At 38.1% G+C, this 18,080-nt stretch overlaps 1 protein-coding gene across 1 annotated transcript in view; it reads left to right on the top strand.

Annotated features, from left to right (window-relative positions):
• The window catches only part of LOC136258865 (TNF receptor-associated factor family protein DDB_G0290965-like), a 35,748-nt gene extending 22,461 nt beyond the window's left edge, over nt 1-13,287 (top strand). Inside the window, exon 2 of the mRNA XM_066052215.1 lies at nt 13,130-13,287. The gene's annotated coding sequence lies outside the window, so the exon portion shown is untranslated. The remainder of the gene's footprint in view (nt 1-13,129) is intronic.
• The last annotated feature ends 4,793 nt before the right edge of the window (nt 13,288-18,080 follow it).

Genomic DNA, 18,080 nt, shown 5'->3' on the forward strand with positions numbered 1-18,080 from the left:
GTTCTCCTAAAATCATTATATACAAACCTGGCCTGTTCTCCTAAAATCGTTATAAGCAAATCCTGTTAAGTCATCCACATCCTAAGTAACAAATAACAGTGTAATTTATTATCACATCATTTTGTGCAGCCACTAAACACCTCTATACCTTCCCTGGATAATAAAGCAAACAGTTTACTTACATTATTACTCCTTGACACAGGATCAACATTGTTGTTTTCTACTGGCATGTTCAATCAGCTGTAATATAATTATAAAGTGCAATGGATAGAAACACAAATGTACTATGCTTACCTATAGTATGAGAGTGTTGCAGTTTACTTATTACAACAGCACATCCTGTCTGGTTTATGACAACACTGATAACAAACTTAGGATGAGTAGAACAATCTTCTGGTGGATAGGAGCAGAGAAATCTGGACTGAGGGATGACATCCCTGAGAAGGAGCAGGTGGTAGATGATCAGTGGCACTTTTTCATCAGTGCTTGTGAGTTAAAAGATATGTGTATAGCAAGCAAGGCGTGTTGGAACAGGCCACTGGAAGCCGTTCAAGAACTGAACATTGTTTATACTGTTTTATAATTTTTGTGGCACAATGTATGTTGATCTGGCCAGTTCTAGAATGTTCTGTATTTAGCCTCCTAATGTTGTATTTGATGCCTTCTATTTGCCATTCACTAAATGAATTGCTGCATGTTAGTCAAGTACCTCAAGCTTGCAGGTTTCCTGGTGTATAGAGGACTACTTTCACAACCTCCAGCAACTTCTCTTACAAATTACACCATCAAATGACATTGGATATAATTGGCCCTGAACTTTTCTTTCATTAGGTACAGTAGTTGTGGCTCATTTAACCCAGTCATGATAGTGTGGACAGGTTTACAACTGAAACAAGGCATAAAGCATGATTGTACAAGACTTAACATTAGCTGTGGACCATTCCATATTGCTGTTCTAAACTGTCTTCTTCCAAGTCAGTCATGTCTTGTTCACATCACACATACTCACCTACAAAAACAAAGGTTGAAAACTGCAGTGTATATGTCAGCTGGGTGAAATTGCTATATATGAATATCCCCAAAGTCCCCAGTATGAGCCTCACTAAATTAAGTAGTAAAATGAAGCCTTACAAGACTGATAGGACAGTATGCTTGTTGCTATATGCACAGAAAAAAAACTGTAATCAGCAGAGGTTAGTTACGCGTCATCAAACATCTTGTGATCTCAAAGAAAAGTTCAACCCATTCAATCCCAACACTCAGTATTGATCTAATGCACAAATTAACATCAGCAAACTACAGCTAACATGCAGAGCCCTATGTTCAATCACCCAACACTTCGTGTGGCTTTCCTAACTAAACACTACTGTCAAGGACTTGACTATAAACATTGTTATCGTAGTTGTCATGGTGACTGTAGTTATTTAATTATTGTAATTAGTGTAGTTATAATATAGCTATTCATGATTGTACTTAGCCTGGATGTCTCCAGATTGTTCTAGAATATGTTGTACTATAAAAGCTAGTAGAAACATTAATTTGTATATGTGCTTTGAAACATTTTGTTGATAAGTTAACTGTGTGTATTCAGTCGTTCGTCAGTCCATCATGCATACTTCTTGTGAATGTGACAAAATAACTTCATGATAACAATGTTAATTTCAAGCGCCATGTTTGGTGGTGCAATCACACATAGCAATATGTGGTAGGGCAATGATGCATGACCATACTAATCTAGCTACAAAGAAATCAGTCTAGGGAGTGTATAAACAGTGGAATGGACTACTGGAATTTTTTAAAGTTCAATATCAGTTTTTACATCCAAATAAGTACAACTCCTCCCCTTATGTAAGCAAATAAATAGGCTTCCCTTTAAAGTCAGCTCATTTAGCATAATTCACCTACAAAGTTTACCAATGTAATGTACTGTAAAGTCAGTTATGAACATACACAATAGCAGTTTATTGGGAATACCAAGAAGACCCCTTGTTCTCAAGTTAGCTAGCCAGCTGATTAGTACATGTATGCATTGTAAAAGTACACTCAATGTATAATGAAGTATTCATTTATTTATTATCAACTTTACCAGTTAGGCACTGGAGAGCGAAAACAAAACAGAAGGCAGAGCCTGTGCAAGGTGTTTACCACTAACCTAGAGCCTAAGCGAAAATCTTTGGGTAAAGTAAACAGGACTATCTTGTAAGCGTTTACAATGAGCCTTTCCCACAATTGTGTCAGAAAACAAAATTTAAGCCAAAGTTCATTGATGCTGCACACTGAACTTAACCTTCATTAAGACAGTTAGTTTCAGACAAGTAGTAAAGTATTGAGTTATAAGTCATACAAGTGTTGCGGTGGGGAAAAGTATGTTAAATGAGCTGACTTCAGTGGGAAATCCTATTTATTTGCTTACTTAAGAGGAGGAGTTGTACATATTTGGATGTACAAAATGATATTGAACTTTAAAAAAATTCCATTCCACCATTCCAGTATTCCACCATTCCAGTAGTTCATTCCACTGTTTATACACTCCCATCAGTCTACCATTGTTGATACAAGTAATGTTTTTGGGTTCTAACATGATTACCTTATCAAAACTTGTAAATTCATGACAAACAATACCAGCTATCAACACATGACTATTACTTACTGAGTACACCCTGGCCAGCCTGGCAGCCACCCAATATTGCTATTAAAATTTTTGAAATGCTATATCTTTCTCTCTTCAGGGGAATTCTACCAGAGCTAACAACAAGGAGGCATGGACCTATGTTCCTGCTGTGTAAAGAAGACCATTTCCTCTCTGGTGCTATACATTATAAGATGGTTTCATAGTAATATTAAGACACAAAGCGATAAACATCCCTCCTTTTATTAACCAGCAAGTTCATGTTGCTATGTATTATTGTCAATATTGACACTACAGAACACACAAAACTCACACTAAGCTCAGAAAAAGCAACTCAACTGCTAAAACACTTGACATGGTAATACATGAAAACATCTGTTAAGCTATCCATGACTAGGATTGGAAATGACTCTGTAAATTGCACGAAACGGTGAAACATTCCTTGTAAAAAGTTTACGGCACAAACTTGATTCTTGGTGAAACTAGCCATTTATGCAGAGGAAGACAATGTTTTATATGAAACTGATTCTAGTACTTATTATTCTAGTGAATAGTAATGGAATGAAGAGTGTGATTGCGTATCGGTAGTATCCGTTGCCAGGTGAATAGTTGTCTGAACGTTTCACTGTGGTGTAGTTTCACACCATGCCAACTCACCACATAGCGTTGTTAAAGAAACAGAACAGGTATTGTTCCTTCCTGCCTTACGTGCCAAGCGTGTGTAAGTACACGCTCCCACTGCCACACAAACATTCCATTACATTTGTGCTTCATACACTCAATAATTCAGGTTTTAATACGTAGCTAAAGAAATAAAACACAGTTATGTTCCTTAAATTGAGTGGCTATCCTATCTTCGCCATCACCTACGTAGTCAGAGATTACCCTACACAAACTTACGTACCAGAGCAACATACCAACCACAACAACGTAGTAACCTACACAATGCCCAACAACAAAACAACTTTGGGGATGATACCAAGACGCTACTATTGTGACATGGACTTGTAATACATTTTATATGCATGTTTCCAATCCATGTGCAACATATACTGTATATTATTTGTGGTCAGGCGCAGGCTAAAGTAAAGAGTTAAGAAGTGGCACTACGTAAGTTTGGAGCATACAACAGACATGGATGCCATTCTGAGGTCTGGGCAAGAAATTTTTTACACTCCGAGATGATTTTAGACTGTGTAAACTTTAAAAAGACTGTTTTATTAGAGTATTTCAATATGAACCTTTGAAACTATTATAAGTACAAGTTATTGCACAAATCAGGTATCTGTGCTACTTTAGAGACCTCATTATTGTGCCATTCCGAAGGTCTCTAAATAGCACAGATACCTGGATTTTCCCAACAACTGGTTTAGACTATATGGCTCTGCTCTGGTCACTGCCAGTAATGATCTCGTAAATTTTGGCACATGATCCTCACTGCATTTGCTAAGGGTGCCGCTGTCCATTTGTGAAGAATCCACACTTTCACTGGTGTTCATGCTTTCTACATATAATTTTAAGGTGTTATTCATCAATTACCTTCACCGTGAGTGAATATTGGCACAATTTCTAGCAGCAATTCAACTGGCTTATTCCTAAGCTTATTGCATCTAGTGTTTATAGCCTTTCTCCTGCTGGATAAAAACAGCTAAACTAGACAATCGCTTCTGTCTTCTTGTTGTGCTTTTCATTCTGCAAATTTAATAACATACCACCAAAACTACTAACTTTTGTGTACACGTAAGCCATCCCCAGGCCCACTTGCTGCCCACTGATCAGCTTGCTTCGTGGTACCTTGTTAATGGTACAGCATGCGTCTGTGGTTATTATTATGCGATAAATTATTTAAAATTTTGTTTGACTTTCTGATAGCCACTTAACCACCACTTGTAGAGATACCATTATATGGAGCCATATACGCATAGTATCATTTCCATACCCCGATTCTTTGTAAGGTAACACACAACTATCCTAATAGAGCGGTCATTTAATGCTTGAGGCATTGTACAAGTAACACCGGACATCTCAGTAGTTATTAGTGATACACTAAAATGTTGATCTGCTGATACCAGGAAGTGCATTTCACTGATACTGATCACTACTATGCTTATTTACGCTTACTTGTACATGACTATATTGTATTACACCATTTGCACTAGTAATTGCAGAGTTTTCTCCATCATTCAATGGGCTCTAGGTGTGTTTGGATAATGGAAAAGTTCAGATAAATGAAGCTCATTAATTTATATACAGAGCTCAGCTAAAATACTATAATAGAACATCCACTTTAGGCATAATACTCTAATAGAAAAGTCACTTCCACAATTTGGATAACAGCTGGAAATGGCATTGAGCATAATACTAGTGTGAAAGGCACAGGATCTGTTTGGTTAAAGAATGAGTAGCAGCAACTTATTACACTTCCATAAAAAGATCGAGATACTCTAATAGAATTGTCGCACAGCCAAATTAGTAGCACGAGCTTATAAGCACTGAAGGCATAATATAAGTAGGTAGCTACGTAATAAGTGGTCCCTCCATTATCCGGCCATTGATTATCTGAACGTTCCCAAAATTTTATTAGCATGATGATGATAATGACATTGCTGCGAGTTGTTATATATATTCTACTGGTAAGTACACACAGGTGCACACCCACCTCAGCATTCATCAGAGCACTGGCTGACTTGCGATCACTCAGTTCATAAATTATGGTGATTAAAATAGATCCTGTTTGACTCCTTCATTGCTCTACAGGTATAAAATACGATCACATCAGGTTAAAACTCTACTCTTGTCACTGCATGGGAGTAGTGGTGACAGCCAAAAACAGGATAATCGTGACACAATAAGAGGGTGATGATGACACACACAGGGGTAATAGTCACAGAGACGAAGGGTAATGGTGACACACATACAGGGGTAATAGTCACAGAGACAAGGGGTAATGATGACACACCTGGTGTCCCAGCTGGTGCTAAGAAGACAATCAGTCCCTCAATGACATTGAGGAATATCATCTGCCTCATCTTTTAGCAACAGTATTAGATCATGTGATACCAGCAGGGGGTGGGGCTACTACCTGGTCAAGTTTCAGTAGAGAATTAAGTGATAGTTATTCTGATAATTTCGGCTGTCATTTTTGCTGACATGTACAGGCGATAGTTGAGATCTCCTATCCAGAATATCACGCTGTGGATGGGTGGAAACTAGTACATCGCTATACTATAAATACATTATCACACTACACGCTCTGCACACGCATGCACGTGTACACTCCACACTCACACAGACACTTGTGCATGCACTACAATATACACTACAATATACACTACAATATACACTACAATATACACTACAATATACACTACAATATGCACTACAATATACACTACAATATACACTACAATATACACTACAATATACACTACAATATACACTACAATATACACTACAATATACACTACAATATACACTACAATATACACTACAATATACACTACAATATACACTACAATATACACTACAATATACACTACAATATACACTACAATATACACTACAATATACACTACAATATACACTACAATATACACTACAATATACACTACAATATACACTACAATATACACTACAATATACACTACAATATACCACACTCACACAAAGACACAGACATACACACTTACTCATGGCTCATGATCTGACTGGCATTTCCACCAAAGTTTGCTATAGATCATGTTGTAGTCCTATATATGAATGATAGAAACGTGGGATTAATTTGTACAAGATGATACTATGATCAATGCTTTCACACTTGTTAAAAAAGTGCAGTGACTGCTCTATTAGAGTACTCGGTCTTGGAGACTGTTCTATTATAAAGCTATATAGCTATTGTTATTTAATTTGTCCAAGCAAATATTCCTTCCAACAAAGTCCTATTCACAATGTGACTTGCATAGCACATGGCAAACCCATACATGATGGCAATGTATGTAACCTGAACCTAACAAAGAAAGTTTCACAGCTCTACAGTAGAAATGACTGCTCTATTAGAGTATTTCAACTAAGGCTCAAACGATTAGCCGAATATTCGGATTAATATTCGTTTGCTTTGTAGCTGAATAACAAAATTAACAAACGATTATTCGCACATGATCATTTATATGGTGACACGTGATTAGCTGTCAGTAATTAATGAAGCGAAGGTGATGCTAATGAAAGGAAAGGACTATGGTGATAAAGCGAAGAGTAGTAATAGAATTAGGCAGCCACTAATCGGTAAAGATGTACTAATTCCACGGTGTGAGCGAAAGACTCCGTACGAATTTGTGGCTTACTCCAGGCACTTCTACTTTGTTATAATCACTTTCTATCACAGTATTGCTGTGAAAATCTTTTCAGAAAGGGAATTATGGCATCTCTTAGTAAAGTTATTCATACAAAGCCACAAAGCTGTTTGTGGTTATTTGTAGGCTTCTTGGTAGTTGCCACCTTAATTACTGAATTGCAATGAAACCTTACACCGATTATTCGACTAATTTCGTTTAGAGCTGAGCGATTATTCGAATACAGTAAACCAGTATTCGTTTGAGCCTTAATTTCAACAAAGATGTTGTAATCCCAAGGCTATTAAGCATAGCTACTTCCCCTATACAGTGTAGATTTTGAAGTGAAGCAAAGTGTGCTAGAATATTTCTAGCTACTAAAATTTTGTAATAGAGACAGAAAGGTAACCAGCAGTTAGCAAAGTCCCCCACAGTAGGTTCAAGGGTCCCTGTACAGTTAGGTGGCTTATACACCAAAAATGTCCCAATTGTCACCAAATCTATAGTATGTTCATGTTGAGCTGAATCCTGAAAAAGAGCTAAAACTTGAAAGTGGATTTTTTCTCAACAGAGTTAACATTTCAGCCAACCAGATGATTATTGGTAACAGCAAAGGTGTCAACAATAGACACATACGGTTTGGCTCCATTACAAGTTCGGGAAAGGGCAGTAATGGACACTGTACTTATATGGCTTCCCCATAGGAAATGTATTGCAGAAATTTTGATTGGCCATAAATATTATGTCAAGCATTTGAACAACAAGATTTTGAAATATTTTAGTGGGTCAAGCAGCACTATAAATGAGCCAAATTTCAAGATCGTGTGTAGTTGCATCCATGAGTTATTAAATGTTTTTGAGGATTTAGCTCAACGTGAACATACTATAGGTGTGCATTCTAAGGTAAGTACGAAATGCTCACTGTGCAAGAAACACACCGGCCTTCCATTGGAATATTGATAGTGGAACCCTGTATTAATGATCATCTGAATTAAGTGGTCACCGTTGTGTAATGGCCATAGTCACTAGGTTCTAAATATTTCCTATGGATTCGTGGTCTGCATTAAGCAGTTACCACATTAATCACTCAAGAACTAATCTACCAATCACAGACTTATAACAAACAGTTAGTGACATGTTCAGCCAACAATCCGGCACAGGATCATTTATGGTACCATATATAGCTTCATTACTTAGAAGTATTTGATCGCCATTGACAACATTCAAAGCAAATCTACCCTACTCTTTCTGTACGAGCAAAACAAATATTTTAGTTGGTAGGAGCCTCTTAATGGTAACTGTATTTTATAAAAACTATAGCCACTAAAATGTTACTGACTATCCTGAGCAGCCTTTTCTCTATAACAACTACTTTTACATAAAGGCCCGGCCAAACGTGACCATTAACACAGGATCCACTGTGAATAAACTTGCAGATTCCAGGTGGCGGGTTACCACTTGAGATCACAGACAGGCAGCTTTTAGCATTAATATAACTAGACAGATGCTAACAGCATTGTGGGGTGAGCCTGAGTAGCTATATAGAGTTAATTCATTAGTATATGAATGGATTACCATGTACATGCAGTGTGGTATATAATTTCAGTGTTTATTATTTCTACGGACATAAAGAATTCTGGAGCTGATGTTAATTATGATCATCTAAGTACACGCCTTGCTTCAGTAAACATCCTCAGCACACTTACCATGACATTTCTATTAGGGTAGCTGACTGCTCTATTAGAGTATATATCAATCTTTAAAGGTGGAGGGGCTAAGCCCCTACTAAAATATAATATGACCCATAGTCCCACTGTTGCTATGCCTACGGTGTGATGTTTGACAGGACCAATTGTGTCAAGCTTCTACAGTATAATTTATTGTGTGATGTATGACAGGCCAGGGCAGTTAACATCGTATTTATCTGCACTTGTTCCATACACTGTTGACTGTATGACCAAATATGGAATATTAATTGTACTCTCACTAGCTAGTATGGGACTTGCCCCAATAAAAGAAATTGCAGCACCAAGAAAACATTGATTGTAGCTGGTGGAGCAATAATCACTATGAAATAGGGAAATCCCCACAAATATTCCTGGTGGATGCACACTTTTAATAATCCCAGGATATTACACTACAAACACATGCACAACAATACACACAGACAGACTAACCTCATTCACTTCTTCAATATGAGCTGCCAAGTGTGAGTTTACAAAACACATGAATGTGTGGTGTACGTTGAACCATATGGCCACATCCCCTTTGTTACCCTTGACAACGAAAATAATGACATTACACATTCTAAGTGTTACTCACCATGACACCCATTATACTAGTGTATCAGTACAATCAGTCTCAACATCAGTATATAATCCCTGGGGGCATGTATAGCACATACGTGTACTATCAACAGGATTCTCACCAATTCGATGGCATGAACTTGTGTTAGGTAGTAAACACTACACCTCTACTAATGATATCAGCTCACTAGAATGTTTGTCTATACTCTTCAGACCATGATCTACATGTTTCTGCCATTCTGCCTCTTTGCTGGAATCATTCAGTACTAAAGCCTCAGTACTATGGTCGAGCTCTTGGAACCTGTGAGACAAACCTGTACCAGTAACCTGTTAAACCAGTTGTGGACACTTACTAGATACTAGTAACAGTGAAACCTAGTTCTCCAACTTAAGAACACAACAGACGTTCTGAAAGATGAAAACCTCTCTAGTCTCTATTACATCAGGAGCTCTGTTAGTAAAAATGACAAACATTTCGTATTGTACAGAAGAATTGGAGCAGCTTCATATATGTACGAAGACCCAGTACACTAGCTTGTTAAATCTGTTACAGACACTCACTTAATGGCATAGATCTAGAAATTTTCAGAGGGGGCTTCAGGTTCAGAACTGTGATCCAAGTGTATATAGTCTAGCTGGGGTGAATGTTAACTTAGATCAGTGGCCTATAGCTACGTAGATCTATAGCATAAACTAGCTAGCAATGAATCAGTAGAATCACTCCACAACATTGTTTCACAGTTGAATCTTACCAATCCAGACCTTCGCAGAAAGTTTTGAAACAAAACAGCACTTGTACTAGTTAAAACGATTATTATTTTAGAGGCGCTTAACATGCTTAAATGACATAATGGTATTTTCGGTGATTTCAAAGGTAAAAGTATGAAGTTTGGCCAGTAGAAAAGTCCCAATATAATACACTTTGTATAACTCTTGGTGATTTTATCTGGCACCCACACGAATTGGAAATAAATTTGGGCTGTGTGCACTATTTTCAGAGGGGGTTTCAGCTAAACCATTGCAATCCCCGTGTATCCGCCACTGTAAATATCAGGCTTACAATCATAAGTACCAGGTTGGACCCTTCCTCAAACAAACAACGAAGTGATACTGATGGTAAAAATATTCCATTAGCAGCAGTAGGTCCTTGTAATTGGGATTACATGAAATACATGTAACATACTAATTCCACAACACAAATAATTGGAATTAACATGCGGTGAAGATTCATTTTGACATGAAGCATTCTGTCAAGTTGGTGGTTTGATTGCTAATATGCTGAGCAGCTTTGTTGAGCAGCCACTTCAAACATAAGGTTTGGTGGTAGGCCATTCAAGTTTACATTTAATGGTTTACTACTGGCTACTTCTAAACACCACGTTGGATCACAAATCTCATGGTTCCCTAAGCAATGCCTTTGGCCAGCTCTCAGTTCTTGTCTAAGTTTAGGCAGGCTAAAACGGTTGGCAGCCTAACTAAATCAGTTATCACTATGATGGACACTGTGTCATGCAGTACGTAAACATTCTTTCTCCAATGATGTTGCCAAGGTAGCATTTAATAGCATTGTAGTGTGTACCTACCATGCACTGACTCTGATGCCTTGTAAGATTGTTCCATGCAGTCGTTTATTACTCTAGTACCTAAATAGTTCGCATGACACAAACGATGAGGGACTCCAACCCTTTCTGTTTTGTTTTTAGGTAGTCTACAGCTAACTACAACACTCGTGCCTCTCCATCATGAAATGAGACATTCACGTGATATATGAAAAAAATAACATTTAACAACTCACAGACTAACCTCTGATTTACACCGATGATGCTCGTTTTTTGGAAGTCGCAATCACGTGATTCAAGACTGAATGATCAGTAGAGCGAATATTATTTTCGTTGCCAATTTACTTCGCGGAAAGTTACTATATTCAACTACCTGCACTTATGTTGCTATCCTAACTCGATCCTGTCTGATGGCAGCGACACCCAACAAAAGTGGCGGGTACGACTACAACTTCGTCAAAGAACCACCGGACACAACGATATGTGTGATATGTCAGCTACCAAGTCGAGACCCTTACCTATCTGTGTGTTGTGGACATGTTTTCTGTAAATCTTGTCTTGACAATGCCAAAAAAGCTGTTGCTGTTGTTGCTGCCAATTGTCCCATGTGTCGTAGTACTAGTGAGGAATATATGACGGTTCCCAATAAACAAATAGATCGAGTTGTGAGAAGTCTTCACGTGTACTGCACCAACAAAGAAAAAGGTTGTAAATGGCAGGGTGAAATGAACTACATCAGTGGTCATCTTGGAAGGAGTGATGGTTGTGATTTTGAAGATGTCCAGTGCTCCAATAAATGTGGGGAGATAGTACAACGTCAGTATCTGGTCAGTCACATGGAAGCTAAGTGTCCACGTCGTATGGTTACCTGCCAGTATTGTGGTGTTGATGGAGAACATCAACTCATTGAGGGAGAACACAAGGAACTGTGTCCCAAATTTCCTCTACCTTGTCCTAACAAATGTGATGTTGGAAGTGTTCCTCGACAAGATATGACTGAACACAGGAAGATGTGTCCTCTTGAAGAAGTTGAGTGTTTCAACAAGTGTGGAAATATATTACAACGTCAATATTTAGACAGTCATTTGGAGACCAAGTGTCCACGTCGTCTAGGCAACTGCCAGTATTGTCAACTTACAGGAGAGCACCAGTTTATTGAAGGCCAACACAAAGAACAATGTCCCAAGTTTCCCCTACCTTGTCCCAACAATTGTGATAGTGAGTTAAAAGTCTGTCGGGAAGACATGGATACACACAGAAAGGAATGTCCTCTTGAGACAGTTCAGTGTCAGTACCAGTGTGTTGGGTGTGATGATGTGATGGTCCGTAAACACCAGAGGGATCACAACAAGGAAAACATGGAGGAACATTTAGCACTGGCTGTATCTGAACTGGTAACACTACATCAAAGACTACAATGTGATGTGACAAGTGTGAAGGCTGAGCTGACACTAAACCTCACAAAGGTAGAACATCAGTTAGCACTAACTCAACAAGAATTAACAACCACCAAACTTGATGCACAACAAAAAATGAATGACCTCCAGAAAGAGTTAACTACCACTAAACACAGAAGTAGTACTGTATATTCAGAATGTCTTGTGGCTGAAATAAAATACAAACTACCTTCTATCAATGAAGAAGTGACAAAGATGCTTACTGGTTTACAAGGTAATATTGACAGTGTTGATCAAAAATATCAACTTGTGGAGGATACAAGGAGAAAACTTGAACAAGAAGTAAACAGTGTTGATGATTATACCAGTCGGTCTGTTAGTGAGCTTCTAAGGATTATAAATAATCGGTTAGGATTAAAGTTTGTTAGGAGGAAACAACAAATGCCACAACAGCTCTCTCATAGAGTGGATTGTATTAAACAAGATATAGAAAATGAACAGGAGCAATTATTACAGAACATCGCACAAGCAGAAGGGGAACTAGCTGCAGGTATCCATCAACAACTTGATGACGTTGAGCTTCATATAAAATCCATCAATGGGTTGATAATACAACTGGACACTTTGATGAAGGAATTTACCATATATTGTGAAAATAGTATCGTTGAAAAGTTAAAAACTGTTAAAATAGACACACTGAAATCTAAAGATGAAATGATGATGAAGTTAACACAAAAGAGAGAGGACGTCACTAAGGTCAAGAAAAGGCTAAAAACTGCTAAAGCTTATACAAATACAGGAGATTTACTAAAACAACTTTCAGATAAACATGATCATGCAAAAAAAAGGATAGAAGAAGTACAATGGACTATGTAGATGGTGGCTATATATACATACTCAGCACTTTGACTGCCTACATTATAGTGACCCTTTAGTTTTGTATTACATGTGTTTTGTGAGTTCAGTCTCACAAATTAGTTTGTAAGTGCATTTGAAATAGAATGAACATGGCACAGTTAAAATCTGTTTATCACATCATGATCATGAAGTGTTTTAATAATACCTAAACTAACTACTCTGAGGGGTTTAGTGTACTTATATCAGTAACTCCATTATCCTTCCCAATAGTGTTATTGCTTCATGTACTTGATGAGTGCTTGGAAAGCACACAACAATTCAGCCTGTAATCTTGCCTCCAGTGCAATCATGTATCTGATGGGAAAGAAAGTGTTTGTAAATTAATACTGGAGTGGTCACACAAACAGTGCAAATATCACAGGTATTAGACCTATTGACAAACCTAAAATTACCTTTTCTGAGAATCGTGTAATTTGTTCAGGATAACTTGCAACTGTAAAGTAAATCATTACAGTGTAAATACTATCTGTATTAAGAGCACAATGGACAGAACAGTAAGAACAAAAAACTTGGTCCCAACAGATCAAACTCGATGCATTTTTACATCTGAAAAAGAAAAAAACTAGGAAAACTGGGCCAAATAGTCTGGATCACAAAGAGAGAGGTTCCACTGAATTATCAAGAAACCCCATCAGTGATAGCTAAATGTCTATACAGCCACCTATATGACAATAATCACTTCTCTGTATTAGATACTATAGGGTTGTTATTTACCACCTCATGTGGGTAGATACAAACAGTGGAATAATCTACTCTGGACTGGTAAACACATTCCATTTCACCAAGACAGAATTGACCTACAAAACAGTACAAACTCCATTAGAACAGTTATATAAGGTAGTAGCACACCTCTTGGTAGTTGTAGTCATCATGTCTGATCCCCTTGATGGCCTGAATGTAGTTCCATATTGACATTATCTGTTTTGTGCTCACTGACATTGTAATGGTAAAATATATACTTTGGAGAAATTGGAGTACTGTCTTATCATTGTCTAACTTAATTGATTGTGGGGATTGATTCATATTCATGTGAATAGTATGCACGACTTGGATTTGAAACCACTCAGACAGAAAGCGTTTTCTTATCCTCGCCATCCTACAAGTTGAAAAAAATGTTGGGCTAAGATGAGAACTAGTATTATAGCAAATGTTTCTGCACTTTTTTGAATACAGGCTACACCCAAATTACTGATACCACATAAGTACCACTCTACATGAAATAACATAAGCAAGTTTACCCATCTAGGACTTAGTTAAATATCCCATAAACCATGACTTAAACATTAACCGAAATTCTCTGTGATATGTCTAGGATTTGCCTATTCATCATAGCCAGAACATACGAGCCACTTCTGAGTCTGATGTTGTTCCAATCATTCTCACGGCATGGTTGCCCTAGTAACAGTAGGGTGTTAACGGTGACAAATCTCCATAATAATGTCTCTGAGGTGAACACCACAGCCAAGAGCAAAGCTGGATAGTGCATGATGATGAATCATGATGAGTCAGTTCTCCTAATGAAAACTCTCTGCTCCAACTAGGAGGTCCTGGTAAATTCAGTATACAGTACACAACATTTTTTTTTTTTTTTAATTTAATCCCGGGGGTGCCCGCACCCCTTGCCACCACCCCCAGCACCAGATGGTAAAAGTGCTGGACAAAAAGACTGTAAACTCAAAAAAAATCAATGAGATGGCAACACTTGGCCTTCCGAAATAGCAAGGTCAAGTGCTCCAATGGTCACAGCGAGGGGTCCGTCACGACCCTAGAATCCTGTACGAGATTCCGAATTCCAGGCAAGTTCCGGATTCCAACCCAAGATTCCAGATTCCAAGCAAAATTCCGGATTCCAGATATCCAGTTACAGCTAGCTACGGAACTAGCTGTGAAAAGCTCAATAATACTCTAGAAAGCGAGATAAAAGGTTTTCTGAGCGTAAGGATGATCCAGAAAGCTGCTTTTTATCTTGTAACAAGCAAGTATCTATATAGATCTAATGTTTACAAACTTTGTATACAATCAACTCAATTCAAAACAGATTATTAAAATTCAATAATCATCATAATATAAGCACAATGACAATTAGTTACCTTGACAATTACAAATACATGATGTGTCATACAATAATGTAAACACATAGCTATAAATGTTAGCTACCTATAGATTCCACTCCTTAAATTTGTTGCATTCAACACAGTACCACAATTTTATATCATCACAGTAGTCCACACAAGCAGCATGAAACCATTTATTACATCTATCTCAGCATACCATCTTGCAACCATCATCTGGCATTTGACATATGCAGTGAACTTCAACTACTTCAGTGCTTAAAATCCTAGACTTACGCTTGCGATGCCGTGCGGAGGGGAATTCTTTTATATGGCAAGTTTCTAGAATCTCCTGTAGATGTGATCGCAAATGTAGATGTGAATGCTTGGTATTATAATTCTTCAAGATCAAAACTTTGTGACCTGGAGGAAATTCAAACGAGGACCCAGAACTAGTAGGTAAGAACTTGCTGTGCATGTTAGGATCATGTGAAAATTGTTTCTCTACAAATGTTTCCATTGTTTTAACAGAATCTGCATGCATCCATGTAATGGAAACCCTATAAAGCAACTCTTACAACACAAGGATCTTGGTATCATTTTCTCCTACAATCTCAATTGGACAGACCACTATAAAACTATCACTACTAAAGCATATCAGATTCTAGGCTTGATCAGACGTACATTTAGGGTCAATTGTATAGAAGCTAAAAAGCAACTCTACATTTCCTTGGTTAGATCGCAAATAATGTACTGCTCACAAATATGTAGACCTCAACTAATAAGAGATATAACTACCTTGGAACGTGTGCAGCGTAGAGCTACTAAATTCATACTTAATGACTACATCTCACCTTATAACTCAAGGCTACAACAACTAAATTTATTACCGTTAATGTACATCTATGAACCGACTGATTTAATGTCTCTGATCAAATCCTTGAATACACCAACAGACAACTTTGACATTAAAAATTTTTATCTCTTTTAATACCAACAACACTAGATCTGGAAGTCACTTAAAACTATGCCATCCTAGGACATTATCCACCTCTCATCATTTCTATTTCAATCGAATTGTAAGACTTTGGAATCATCTACCTGTTATAAACTTATCTTTACCACCTCATGTCATCAAACAAAAGCTAACAAAACATCTATGGGACCATTTTACAGTTAACTTTAACTCTGATCGATCCTGTTCATTTCATTACTTATGTCCATGCCACCGATGTTCAAGATAACCAATCTCCACCAATTTTCTCCCTCTTTAATGATACTAAACTGCAAATTAGTAATAAATACATAGTTACTCTACATAGTTAAGTAATATGTAATTGTAATGTAGTTAATTATAATTAATGTATAGCTGTACATTTCTGGCTGTGGGCACAGGTTGCCCACAGACCTTTGATGCAGGTTCTCCTGCTTCAAAATGCATTATAAATAAATAAATAAATAAATGTAAACAATAGATTCTTCCGTGTCAAATCCTGATGCAATAAAACATTTGTGTACATATCCTGGTAACCTTTCTTTCATCAATGATAACAACTCTGGTGAAGAAACATCCGGCGAGGCAGAATTCGAGGCAAAATCAGAATCACTACGAACAAAAACTAAATAAAAAAGCCATCACAAGTAAATTTTTAAAATGCATACCATCACTGCATGGCCACTGAGCTGGCGAAGGGCGAGGCTCTGGGTTAGCTATCGCACTATCGCACTATTGCTCTTTGCTCACTAGGCTACTGGTATCTCGAGTTAGACACATCAACCACGTCGCCTCGCACGTCGCGGACCACGTTCTATCTCTCTTGAATCCGTAAAAAGTCAGCTCAGACACTTTGAAGTAACGTTCAAAGTTATAGGTTCAAAGAACAACTCGGGCAGAACAGGCCAAATACAGAACGTAGGCGCGCGCTATTAAATTATCCGGAAGTCTCCTGAAATAAACGGATTTCTATCGAGCCAAAGATTCCAGATTCCAAGGCAAGATTCCTGATTCCGTGTGGGATTCCGAGGGATTCCAAACGAGTTGTACGGGATTCCAGCTCGTGACGGACCCCTCGGGTCACAGGGCTGCCACGGTGTGACCTTGCTCCACGCAAGCAGGTCACTGCTGACCTGAGCAAAGAGAAGCTGGTGGAACATCTAATCCATGACACAACACTGCTGTAAGATTGGCCCCGTTGAGTAGATAGCATAGAAGCTAGACGTTTATACAGTATACAACATACCGTATATGACCGTATAGAAGCCCAGGCGTTTATTTCCTATAAATCATTTTTGACCCGGCGTTTAAACGAGACCGGCGTTAATTTGGACCCGGGCGTTTATTTCTTACTAGCCACTCGTTGAGAATGACAGGTGCCAGTACAAGTACCTACGAAATACGAAATCCATAGCCCATCACGTACATAAACCCATTTGGACTCCTCTGCTGGGTGAAACATTGGAAGTCGGGCGGAAAGATGACAATGACCACGATAAATACGCTATGGCCATCACCAGAAGAGAAGGCATAGTCGAACAAGACAAGACATCACAAGACTGGTGACGAGACATCACTGTATAGTTAGCAGCTGAAACGACCCCTTTCAGTGCATATCATTAGCACCCCGGCGTTTAAATGAGCCCCGGCGTTTATTATGACAGTCCCCCTAGCTGTACCCGGCGTATATTTGAGCCCCTGCGTGTATTTGAGCCCGGCTTTAATACGGTCATATACGGTACCTAAAAAAGACCAGCCTGAATTTTCCATGGCTGGTGTACCAATAGCTTGCGCAAGTTGTGCAGATTTTGAGGAATGTGATCTAAGCCTTGTAGCCAGTCTGTTACCTTTCTGTTCTATTCAGTATTTTTCTTATTGTAATAACATTTAGTGTACAG

The sequence above is a fragment of the Dysidea avara genome, chromosome 6 (assembly GCF_963678975.1).
Source record: "Dysidea avara chromosome 6, odDysAvar1.4, whole genome shotgun sequence".
Taxonomy (NCBI): domain Eukaryota; kingdom Metazoa; phylum Porifera; class Demospongiae; order Dictyoceratida; family Dysideidae; genus Dysidea; species Dysidea avara.